The sequence below is a fragment of the Carcharhinus amblyrhynchos genome, chromosome 28 (assembly GCF_965287045.1).
Source record: "Carcharhinus amblyrhynchos chromosome 28, sCarAmb.v2.hapA, whole genome shotgun sequence".
Classification (NCBI taxonomy): Eukaryota; Metazoa; Chordata; class Chondrichthyes; order Carcharhiniformes; family Carcharhinidae; genus Carcharhinus; species Carcharhinus amblyrhynchos.
The window spans coordinates 10,617,045-10,629,119 of NC_137351.1; positions in this window are offsets into that span (position 1 = coordinate 10,617,045).

Consider the following 12,075-nt stretch of genomic DNA (forward strand, 5'->3'; position numbering starts at 1 on the left):
AATAGGTGGTCTTATTGCTGGAATTTTATGGGTGGCAATGGTAGCACAGTGCTTAGCACTGCTGTCTCACAGCACCAGGACCTGGGTTCGATTCCCAGCCTTGGGTGACTGTGTGGATTTCCTCCATGGGCTCCAGTTTTCTGCCACAGTCCAAACATGTGCAGGTTAGGTGGACTGGCCATGCTAAATTGGCCCTTAGCGTCAGGGGGGACTAGCAGTGTAAATGCATGGGGTTATGGGGATTATGCCTGAGTGGGATTGTAATTGGTGCAGACTTGATGGGCCAAATGGCCTCCCTCTGCACTGAAAGGTTTCTATTCTATGGAACGGGATGAGCGTTCGGAAGCTCATCTTGGGTTCAAATACAATGTTGTTGCGAAGAGCCTGGGTCAGCCGCCAGGGGCAGGGATTGAATTGCTGGCTGGAGAATGGTGTTTGTGCTGGGTTTTGATGACTATGGCTTCAATCTTCCCAATATTCAACTGGAGAAAGTTTCTGCTCATCTGGTGCTGAACGTTGGCAAAGTGGTCTGACAGCTTGTGGCGGTGGAGGGACTGAGAGAGCTGGTGGGAGTGGTACGGCTGGGTGGCATCAGCGTAGATGTGAAAACAGATAATGAGACTCCAGATAATGTCACTAAGAGCGCATGGGTGAGAAATAGGAGGGGGCCAAGGATAGACCCTGAAGATACACCAGAGATAATGGCACAGAAGCAATTGCAACAAAAACAGAAAATGCTGGAAAATCTCAGCAGGTCTGACAGCATCTGTGGAGAGAACATAGAGCCAATGTTTTGAGACAGAACAACCCTTCATCAGAGTTAAAGACAAAATAGGACAAGATTTATTCTATGGCAGTGGGCTGCAATTGGACATATGAAATGTAGATGGTAAATTAGGAGCAGCACATGGTTAGCACTGCTGCCTCACAGTGCTAGGGACCCAGGTTCGATTCCTGGCTTGGGCCACTGTGTGGAGTTTGCATGTTCTCCTGTGTCTGTGTGGGATTCCTTCGGGTGCTCCAGTTTTCTCCCACAGTCCAAAGACGTGTGGGTTAGGCTACGCTAAATTGACTCTGGTGTCAGGGGGATTAGCAGGGTAAATGTGAGGGGTTACAGCAATAGGGCCTGGGTGAAATTGTGGTTGATGCAAACTCGATGGGCTGAATGGCCTCCTTCCGCACTGTAAGATTCTATGATTCTAGGATAAAGGCTGAGAAAGGGGCTAAGATCTTCCATTCAGAGGTTAGAATGTGTGGGAGAACAAAGGCACAGAATGTCAGAGGACAATCCTCCTCATCCTCATAGTATAAATCTTGTCCTACTTTCCTTGTCTTTAGCACTGATGAACAGTCATCCTGACTTGAAATATTGGCTCGATTCTCTCCCCACAGATGTTGTCAGAGATTTTCCAGCATTTTGTGTTTTTGTTTCAGATTCCAGCATCCACAGTATTTTGCCTCTTTAGAAGAAGTGATTCTCTGGCTATGACTGGAGATCGAAGAACACAACTAGGCGTGAGCAGTTTCAATCTGCCCGTCCGCCCCCACCCCCAATCTTACACAGCAGTGGAGAAACATTGAAGGAGGATCATGTGCTTTTTTTCATCTCCTGTTTCAAATATTTCTCACTGCTAGTCAAAACATTCACTTCTCCCTCTTTAAAAGTATTTCTAGACTCTGGCAGAAAATGGTACATGCCAACTATCTTCAGTATGAAGTATCATGATATAGTTCCTTTGTGACAGTATAAATCCATTTTTTTTTAGCTTACTTATTAGTCTCACAAGTAGGCTTACGTTAACACTGCAATGATGTAACTGAAAATCCCATAGTCACCACACTCCGGTGCCTGTTCGGGTACACCAAGGGAAAATTTAACATAGCCAATGCACTAACCATCACGTCTCACAGTGCTAGGGACTGATTCCAACTGATTTTTCAAAGACATTTTCAAAGACGCAGTCAGAATTCCAGCACCAAAAGAGAGGGGGTCTGGCAGGCAAAGTTATTGGCTGCTGCAGCCAATTAAGCAGCAAATTAACTACCAACAATATCTACGGGGAGGCGATGGCTTAGTGGTATTGTCACAAGAACATTAGTCCAGAAACTCAGCTATGTTCTGGAGACCTGGATTCGAATCCCACCACAGAAGGTAGTGGAATTTGAATTCAACAAAATAAATCAGGAATTAAGAATCTGCTGATAGCCATGAAACCATTGCCGATTGTCAGAAAAACCCATTTGGTTCACTAATGTCCTTTAAGAAAGGAAATCTGCCATCCTTACCTGGTCTGGCCTACATGCGACTCCAAAGCCACAGCAATGTGGTTGACACTCAACTGCCCTCCTGGGCAATTAGGGATGGGCAATAAATGCTGGCCCAGCTAGTGACATCCATGTCCCATGAATGAATAAAAAAAACTCCAACGAGAAGCTAAACCTCTCTCTCTCTCTCTCTCCACTAACCTATTCCATCTTCAAACCTACCTGTGCAAACAACCTCCAGGCAAATCAACTCTAGGAACCATCACAACTACTGAGAAATCTCTGCATTTTTGCAACCCTTGCTACAGCTAAGGTAATAATTCAACTGCAAAAACATCAGGCCAAAATACAGATGGAGTTAAATTCCATTCTTGTAATTACTACCTCCAACAGTATCTATTTTTTCTGTGTGTGAGAGTGTGGGTAAGCCGTGTGAATGAGACAGCCTGTTTTCATTAACCTCCGGGGAAACTGAGAAATAAATGAACTTTCTTCCTTTTAAAAACACAAAAACTGGTTTATTTTAAATTGACCTGATCACTCGAGGGTAAGAAAATATGTACATCCACGTAGAGATATATTTGGTGACAGGCAGCAAATAAAACATTTCAAAATAGTACGTGACGAAGCAATTGTTTTCCTAACAACCCTTTAATTCTTTTGTTATTCACGGGCCATTATCATTGTCTCACATGTAGCCCCTGATCAAAATACTCATTGAAGAGTAACAGTAACTATATCCACTGCATTTCCTTTATCTCGTCTCTTCACAGAGTTCTACAAGGTCACCCGAGTGTGACCTACCCTTTTCAATTTCCATGCTGAATCATGTTTATTAATTCCATCCCATATTACAGTCTGCTGGGTAACTTACCAGCAAGTAATGTAAGACTATCTGACCTACAATTTCCTGGCTTATTCCTATCTCTATATTTGAAGAAATGAGTCACATTTACTTGGACTTTTGGAGCAGTTACACAACCCCAAGGTTGTACTCCCTGGAATTTGGGAGATTAGTGGGTGATTTATTCAAAGTCTTCAAGGGGAACAGAGGGGGTGGGTGGATGGATAGAAACTATTTTGACCCTTGCTGAATAGACTTGAGGAACTAGATGGCCTCCTCCTATTCCTCTGTTCCTTAGTTCCAGTTTTCTGCGCAATTTTGCTCTCCACAACACTTGGAAATATAGAATCCCTACAGTGGGGAAGGAGGCCATTCAGCCCATCCAGTTTCAAAGACATTTTCAGAGACGCAGTCAGAATTCCAATACCGAGTGAGAGGGGGTCTAACAGGTAAAATCATCGGCTGCGGCAGCCAAATACGCAGCAAATTAACTACCAATGATATCTATGGGGAGGTGATGGCTTAGTGGTATTGTCGCTAGAATATTAATCCAGAAACTCAGCTAATGTTCTGGAGACACTGGTTCGAATCCCATCACAGCAGGTGGAGGAGTTTGAATTCAATAAAATAAATCTGGAAGTAAGAATCTACTGACGGGCGTGAAACCGTTGTCAATTGTCGCAAAAATCTATCTGGTTTACCAATGTCCTTTAAGGAAGGAAATCTGCCATCCTTACCTGGTCTGGCCTACATGTGACTCCAGGGCCACAGCAATTCTATCCAGGCCCTATCCTGTAACTCAATGTATGTACCATTCTAATCTCCTGACACTAAGGGACAATTTAGCATGGCCAATTAACCTAACCCGTCTTTGCAGCCAGACCTCTGCTATTTCTACCCAAGTTTCTTTGATGACCTATGATTTCAGTCATTGCTTGATAACCTTCACTTTTACACCCACTTCAAGTGGTTCTACAGTCCCAATACTTCATCTTCCAATAACAGCCCCATCCCTATTCCAACTAAAAGTGGCATTGTAAGTAATTTCTCCCAGGCTCCCTCTTTACTTTTCTAATCACACTTTCTTGTAGCTTTTCCGCATCTATATATATTTTTTCTTGGCTTTCCTTATTCCCAAGCTTAAAATACCCCCATTTCCAGGATCAAATTTGATCTAGTTTCTGTATCTGTCCATGGAATCCCTTATTCTAATGCCCCCCCATCTGTTCCTCATTGGAATATATTTACTCTTTCCATCCCCTATTTCAATTTTTCCCGTTTTTTGATAATTTACAGGATGTAGGCTTTGCTGGTGAGGTCAGCATTCTTTGCCATCGTTAATTGCCCTTGAGAAGGTGCTGGTGAGCTGCCTTCTTGAATGTGGTGTGGATTCACCACTGTGTTGTTCGGAATGGAGTTCCAGGATTTTGACCCAGACATTCATTTTACCCTCAAATAACAAAACATGTTAACTTTTCCACAGTCACCCATCCTAAACCTCAAAATATATCTTTTTTATTCACTCATGGGATGTGGGTGTCGCTGGCTAGGCTATTGCCCATCTCCTGAGGGCTGTTAAGAGTCAAGCACATTGCTGTGGCTCTGGATGTAGCCAGACCAGGTAAGGACAACAGATTTCCTTCTCTAAGGGGCATTAGTTAACCTGATGGGTTTTTGCAACAATCGACAATGGTTTCATGGTCATCATTAGATTTTTAATTCCAGATCTTTATTGAATTCAAATTTCACCAATTGCCGTGTTAGAACATAAGAAATAGGAGCAGGAGTAGGCCATCTAGCCCTTCGAGCCTGTTGGGATTCAAACACAGGTCCCCAGCCCATTACCCTAGGTCTCTGGATTACGGATCTAGTGACAATAGCACCAAGCCATTGCTTCATTGATTCAAATGCAGAACCAAGAGAAACACAGAACTTTCCTTGGGTACAAACTCACTGAATTGTACTTTTAAATTGTCAAAGTTTAAATATACCCAGACCATGGGAAGCTTCAGTTATGAGGAAAAGCTCAGGAGACTTATCTTTGCTGAAGAAAGGTTTGAAAAGGGAATAATGAGAGGAAATTAATTTGAGCCGAGGGAACAGAATCCAAAGACAATTATAGAATTCACAAGCTTCCATCAAGGTTAGAAATGAGAAAAAAATAACAGTTAATGACTATTATAAATTCTGTTATTAATACCCTCATAGAACCACAGAATCCTACTATGCAGAAGGCGCCATTTGGCCCATTAAGTCTGAACCAACTCTTTGAAAGCACATCCCAGCCAGGCCCTCCCCTCCACCTTATCCCCATAACCCCGTGCATTTCCCATGGCTAATCCATCTAACCTACACATGTTTGGACATTAAGAGGCAATTTAGCATGGCTACTCCGCCTAACGTACAGATCTTTGGACTTGAGAGAAAACCGGAGCATCCGGAGAAAACCCACACAGACTCAGGGAAAGCTCCACAGAGACAGGAATCAAACCCAGATCTTTGGTGCTGTAAGGCAGCAGTGCTAACCCCTGTGCCACCCTTATGAAGGTTGTAATTCAATATTTGTCAAGAGATGAGCGTGAGACACTAACAGAACTGTTTGTAATCACACGAGTGTTAGAAGGAGAATCTCAAGATCTTGGGTTGAGGGAGGAGAGTGTGTTTAAGGTGCTCAGACAAAGATGGGGGAGGCTTTGTTGGGGTCAATGGAAATATTACAACTTCAAAAGTACTGACTTGGCTGTGAAACTCTTTGGGACATCCTGAGGTCATTAAAGATGGTTTGTTCTTTCTTTCAACTATTTGTCAGTGCTTTTGAAATTATTTTGTAGGGTTTTAGATAGAGTGCACTAATGCTGTTGTGGAATGTGATACTTGTGGAGACAAAGTCCTATAAATACCAGAAAAGGTCACCTTGAACAAACAGCCTTCACAAATCAGTGTTACAGTGTTGAGCTGACAGTGTTTCATCAAAAGGTTATTAATTTTAATTACTGGTAATTGAATTAAAAGAACCAGCACATTGTCCCAGTTCTTCATACCTCACCAATATGTGTTCCTGATCACAGTTCTCTCTGCCGCATCGCTGACTTTTTCTTAAGAGATACAACTCCAAGCAATGTCCTGTATCAGGATAATTCAGAGGAATGTTATGAGCCATCATTGGTTACAGAAAGAGTCATTAACATCAGGACAGGAAAGAAGAAGTTGGATAATGGGGAAACGGGGGAAAACGGACAAGTTAAATTTTAGGATGTTTGTGTGAGGAGAGTTTGAAGAAATACAGGGCTGATATGGTGCTTGGTAACCCATAGGCCGGAATTGTCCAGCTAGTCACACAGACAGGATCTTCTGGTCCTGCCGACGGTGCACCCCTACCGCAGGTTTCCTGGTGGTGTGGGGTACAGTCAATGGTAAATCTCATTGACAGTGGCGGGTCCAGAAGATCCAGATCCACCTGTACGTGCGCCACCTCCTGCCATGAGAAACTCACTGTGGGGAGGCTACAAAATCCTCCCCATAGCGCTTATCTGTATTGAGCATAAGCACTCCATATCATTGGATATAGGCCCAAGGCCAGCATTTGTTGCCCATCCCTAATTGCCCCGGAACTGAGCGGCTCATTAGACCATTTCAGAGGGCAGCTAAGAGCCAACCACATTGCTGTAGGTCTGGAATAAGATGTAGGCCAGACTGGGTAAGCTCGGCAGATTTCCTTCCCTAAAGGATATTAGCGAATCAGATGGGTTTTTCCAACAATCAGTGATAGTTTCATGCTCACCAAGTCCAAATATGTGCAGGTTAGGTACATTGGCCATGCTAAATTGCCCCATATGACCCAGGATGCGTAGGTTAGAGGGATTAATGGGGTAAGTATTTGGGGTTATGGGGATAGAGCCTAGGTGGGATTGTTGTCAGAGCAGACCCAATGGGATGAATGGCCTCCTTCTGCACTGTAGGGTTTCTATGGTTTATTACTGAGACTAGCTTTTAATTCCAGGTTTATTGCTCCAGTTCAAATTCTGGTGTGGAGGGATTTGAACCCATGTCCCCAGAGCATTAGCTGGGCCTCTGGATTACTAATGACATTATCACTACACCACCATCTCTTGCAAAACCTCACTCCAGCATCCTCACCAATATTTAACCCTCAATCACTCCAGGATAGTCATTATCACATTGACAAAAGATCAGCCAGATTCAAAATGTTGGCTCTATTCTCTCCCCACAGGTGCTGCCAGACCCGCTGAGATTTTCCAGCATTGTCCTGAGTTATTATCACATTGCCAAATTTTGCTGTGTACAGATTAGCTGCCACATTTCCTACAATAAAACACTGACTACATTTCAGAAACTCTTCACTGGCTGTAAAGTGCTAGGTCACGATAGGAGCTATAGAAATTCAAGTTGGTTCTTTCTTTGCATCATTAAAATATTCTCCAGCTCATTCTCAATCAACTTTCCTCACATGCTTTACCCCAAGGAAACATTAAATATTTCTGTTCATAACTCTCTCTGAAATTTTTCCTGTCTTTTCAATTTCAAAGAATTCCTTCAGTGCAGAAGGAAGAAATTCAATCCATTGAGTCTGCACCGAACACAATCCCAACCAGCCTGTAGCCCTTTGTATTTACCCTTCTGGTCCCCCTGACACTAACTGGCAATTTAGCATGGCCAATTGACATAACCTGCACATCTTTAACTGTGGGAGGAAACTGGAGCACCCGGAGGAAACACACGCGGACACGGAGAGAATGCGCAAACTCCACACAGACAGTGGCCCAAGCCGGGAATCAAACCCAGGTCTCTGCTGCTGTGAGGCAGCAATGCTAACCACTGTGCCACCATGCCCCCTAATTTAAATTGGACAGTGCAATTAGACCATACTTGGGATAAGATTACCTCCTAACATTCAATGTTATCGAGAAACTCCTACCAGGCATGGCGGACAGTTTCCCTTAATCCCCAGAACAATCCTCCGGTATTCAGTTTCTCAGTTATCAATTCTATCGTACTGAACATGCCTCTCCCATTGCGGCTATGTTACTGACAGCAGCTATTGAACACTGCGGGAACATGGTCAGTAGAACTTTGTCACTCAATGATGATGTCATGCGACTGCCAACGAATACAATTGGATAGTTAATAGTTGTGCTAAGTGAGGGCAGTTACACTAAGCTGGACAATGAAGGAGATGTTTTGTGACATTGACCATGTTAAAAGCTGAAGAGAAGTTGGGAAGGTAAGGAGAGACATTGCATCACACTCACAGAGGATGTGATTTCTGAATTGGGGCAGCACAGTGGTTAGCATGCTGCCTCATAACGCCAGGGACCTGGGTTTGATTCCGGCCTTGGGTGACTGTCTGTGGAACCTGTACGTTCTTCCTATGTCTGGTTACCTCTCACAGTCCAAAGATGTGCAGGTTAGATGGATTGGCCATGCTAAATTGCCTCTTAGTGACAGGGGGGATTAGCAAGGTAAATATGTGGTGATGCAGGAATAGGTCCTGAGTGGGATTGTAATCAGTGCGGGCTCAATGGGCTGAATGGCCTCCTTCTGTAAGGATTCTATGATCTATGAATTGTTTGGGGCTGATGCAGCATTGTGATAGGAGTAGAAAACATTTGAGTGAAACGTAGAGTTGCAGGAAAGGTGGGCACAGATTTGAGAAGCATCAAAACATTCAAGAGGCTTTGGGGTGGAGAAGAAGGTTGGAGATATGGATTTTATTGGGTGGCACTGAGCTATACGTATGGAGGGGTTCTGCCATCTGTGTTGGTATTGACATTCAGAAGTCAGTGCCCATAGGCTAAAAAAAACTATAAAATAATGAGGGGCATAGATCAGCGAGATAGTCAACATCTTTTCCCAAAGGTAGGAGTGTCTAAAACTAGACAGCATAGATTTAAGGTGGAGGGGAGAGTTACAAAAGGATCCAGAGGGTGAATTGTTTCACACAGAGAGTGGTGAGTGTCTGGAACAAGCTGCCAGAGGTAACAGTAGAGGCAGGTACAATTTTGTCTTTTAAAAAGCATTTAGACATGGGTATGATGGGTACAGAGAGAGACGGGGGGGCTAAATTTGGGCAATTGGGACTAGCTTAGTGGTTGAAAAAAAGGGTGGCATGGACAAGTTGAACCAAAGGGCATGTTTCCATGCTATAAACCTCTATTACTCTATGATAACGTGATTAAAACTTAGCTTCCACTCCCAAATTCGCTCCACTGAGCCCTGCCAGAAACTCTGTAAGATGCAAACTGTCACCTGTGGTTGAGTTGGTAGCTCTCTCGCTTCTGGGTCACAGTTTTTGGGTTAAAGACCTGCACCAGAGCTTGAGCTACAATATCAAGGCTGCTACTCCAGCTGTATTCAGGGCACACTGACTTTCTGATGGGTCTTCAACTGAGGTTCCATCTGCCATCTCAGGTAATGGTAAAGGATCTCTCTGCAGGACTTAGAAGAACAGATGAGGTTATTGTGGTCAATAGTTTTACCCCAGCCAACAGCACAGGAACAGATATCTGATAATTATCACATTGCTGTCAGTGGGAACTAACTCAGCACAAATTAGTTAATGCATTTCATAGAATCCTGACAATGAAGAAGGAGACCCTTCAGCCCATCAAGTCTGTATTGACAACCTGACAGAGTGTTATATAGAGGCCCTCTTCCTCGGCCTATACCTGTAGCCCCACACATTCCCATGGCTAATCTATCTAACCGACATATCTTGGGACACTAAGGGGTAATTTAGCAAGGCCATTCCACCTAACTTGCCCATCTTTGGAAAGAAATTGGAGCCCCTGGGAGAAACCCACGCAGACATGGGAAAAACAAGCAAACACCACACGGTCACTCAAGGCTGGAATTGAACCTGGGTCTTCAGCACTGAGGGACAGCAGTCCTAGTCACTGCGCCACCCCAACAGTCTTACAACAGTGACTTCAAAAGTGTAATTGGTGTAAAGATCTTGGTGTCTTCCAGTGGTCAAGAAAAATGCTACATAAATGCAAGTCTTTTCATCTTGGACAAAGAAAGGATTAGGTTTGGCTACAACTTTCTTTCCCTTAAAAAGCCCTCATTCCCTCCATAAGCTGACACGTGGGTCTGAGTGAGATACAAGAGTGGTGGGGGGAGATGTGGAACTGTGTCTGGGGTAATGTGAGTCACTCAGGGGAGGAAGGAGAAAACTGGGGGGAACAAAATGATGTAAAGGATAAAAAGCGCAAGGTGTCCCTGGAATGATCAAAGGATTAAACCCTTAGGGACGAGGATTAACACAGAGGATTTGATTTAAATCAAAATCACAAAATACAACCCATTTCATTATTGTCAGAAACATCCCAAACAATTATTTACAGCTTTATTCAGGCAAGTCATTGGATGAGTTAAGCTCTCTTTCTTTCGTCGCATGAACTCTTAAATAGATTACAGAAAAGAGAAAAATAATCACTGATTTGCCTCAGGTCTCCTTTTGTATTAAAGCAAAACATGACCTATTTTCACTAATCTGCAATTTATAACAGGATTGTTCAGAAGTAGCATCCGCAAACCTCAGATAGAAATCTGCAAATAAATCTGACTTGTACACTGGTAAGATTTTAATTCAAGCGCCTTGACTTTATGTCCTGGGATGTCACTGATGATGGAAAAGGTGCGTTGTTGTTTAAATACCAGAGGAATTTCACAACAGGCATTAGATAAATATTGCCCAACGTAATCCCGGGAAAAAGAACTTTAACCATCTCACACTTTGAAACTAAGGGGTCTCCCATTTTAGTTGGAGCTGGAGTGAAATTTCTTCTTAGAGGATCAATAATTTTTAGAATGCATTCGTCCAGCAAGCAGTGGGGGTTGGGTCATTGAATATATTCACAGCTGAATTTTTATCTGTAATGGAGTCAAAACTTAGAGGAGCAAGACAGGAAAGTGGAGTTAAAAGCACAAGGGCTGCAGATACTTGGGATCACCACCACCTGCAAGTTCCCTTCCAAGCCACGCACTATCCTGTGTTGGAAATATATTGCCCACCGTTCGTTCGCAGTCACTGTGTCAAAATCCAGGCACTCCCTCCGTAACAGCATTGTGGGTCAACCCACAGCACGTGGATTGCAGTAATTCAAGCAGGCAGCTCACCACCACCTTCTCAAGGACAACTAGGGATGGGCAATAAACGCTGGCTAGCCAGTGACACCTGTGTCCCATGAATGAATAAAAAAGTGATCAACCGTATTGAAGGGGCAGCAGCTTCAAGGGGCTGAATGGCCTCCTCATGCTCCCATTTCTTATGTTCTTATTGTACGTGTATAAAGACAGGAAATTCCCTGGAATTGTTAATCTAACTCCTCCCCAAAATCTGATTAAACAGCAGCTTGCTGCTTTATTCATGTACAGGTTGTGGGCATCGCTGGCTGGCCAGCATTTATTGCCCATCCCTAATTGCCCCTTGAGAAGGTGGTGGTGAGCCGCCACCTTGAATCGCTGCAGGGCACGTGCTGTGGGTTGACCCACAATGCCGTTAGGGAGAGAATTCCAGGATTTTGACCCCAGCGATTGTGAAGGAATGGCCATATATTTCCAAATCAAAATGTTTTCTGGTGGCAGAGACAGCTCATCATTGGCCACCAGCGGAATCTTCCTGACCCGCCAAAGGTCTATGGTGTTTTGTATGGTTCACCCTCCCCACTGCTAGGGCTCTGCCATGGGGTGGGGAGTTGCCTTCAAAGGGACTGGAAGTTTCCTCTGGCGGGAAGGTCTGGAAAATCCCACCCATAGAGTATATGCAATAGTACTTAAAAGATTATACAAACAATTAGACCTATTGGCTGGGAATCCAAACAGATTATCATTCTGAGCTCAGCATTTGAGGCTGATCAAACCTTTATAAATCCAACTCACTGTCCATTACTAACTGCCAGTTTAAAAAACATTTCTCTCAACCTGAATGTATGACAATCTGAACA